At 49.1% G+C, this 1,089-nt stretch overlaps 1 non-coding gene and 1 pseudogene across 1 annotated transcript; both read right to left on the reverse strand.

Annotated features, from left to right (window-relative positions):
- LOC131270663 (large subunit ribosomal RNA) overlaps window positions 1-202 on the reverse strand; it is an 11,043-nt pseudogene extending 10,841 nt beyond the window's left edge.
- A 487-nt stretch (window positions 203-689) lies between these two features.
- Window positions 690-844, reverse strand: LOC131270665 (5.8S ribosomal RNA). The gene has a single exon (XR_009179707.1). It is a non-coding gene; the product is annotated as a 5.8S ribosomal RNA (ribosomal RNA).
- Between the last annotated feature and the right edge of the window lie 245 nt (window positions 845-1,089).

The following is a 1,089-nucleotide window of genomic DNA, read 5'->3' on the forward strand; positions in this document are numbered from 1 at the left end:
AAGTTGGACTTGAAAAGCGCTAAGATGACGGATAGTGAGACGCACCAGTACACGGAATCGGATAGACGGACAGGCCGCCACCCCTACGTGCTGAGCTTCTCCCGTTTCGCTCGCAGCTACTCAGGGAATCCCGGTTGGTTTCTTTTCCTCCCCTTATTAATATGCTTAAATTCAGGGGGTTGTCACACATGAACTGAGGCTTATGTACCTTGCGGTTGTTATCGTCACATCTGGCTTGCGACTACTTTGTTTCAATGTCCAATATGTACCGTTGGACTCGGTTAACGGGCTGTTAGCCCGCGTGTGGTTTAACTCACTGATACCTTCCATTGCCCATACGCTAGTTTGTTTGTGTTCCTTTGGTCAACTTCCATACTTGAATCATTTGTGCTACCGCTGCTGCTTCGACGCTACTTTGACATCTTCGCTTCTATTTAAATAAATAAATAAGCTGAAGCTAGACATCAGTAAACACCACCACAGACACCACAAGCACGCCTTCTCCTCGTACTTCCGCCTCACGCGGGAACACGGACGCTCTAAATACTTCGAATTCCAATGCCAGTATATTGTAAACCACGGGTTCTTTAATGCTAGCGGGTCGTCGCGACCCTAGTTAACATCATGGTGCACGTCTCGTGACGGGTGTCACGGCGTAGTTAAATGTATGCGATACATTTCTCAAATATAAGCGCTCAGTCATCTGTACATCATGGTAGGTTCCCACGACGTGCAATATGCGTTCAACTTATCAATGTTCATGTGTCCTGCAGTTCACATTATGACGCGCAGTTAGCTGCGGTCTTCATCGATCCATGAGCCGAGTGATCCACTGCCGAGGGTGACTAACTTGCGTAAGCCGCCGCTGTGCGCGTATACCCGTTCCCCGTAGGGAGGAGCAAGCCGCCGCTTAGAGACGAAGCATAAAGTGTCCTCATTCCACATAGGGCAAGCTGGATGAATCCATTTTACCCAGGACGGCCGAAGCGGCGTGGACCAGGGGAGAACTGAACCTTATACTTCACACCACAGTAAGTCTACGTGTCCTCTTCCACATAGGGCAAGCTAGAACTAACTATCTTACCCAGG

This window comes from Anopheles coustani, assembly GCF_943734705.1.
Source record: "Anopheles coustani chromosome X unlocalized genomic scaffold, idAnoCousDA_361_x.2 X_unloc_46, whole genome shotgun sequence".
In the NCBI taxonomy this organism is placed as follows: Eukaryota; Metazoa; Arthropoda; class Insecta; order Diptera; family Culicidae; genus Anopheles; species Anopheles coustani.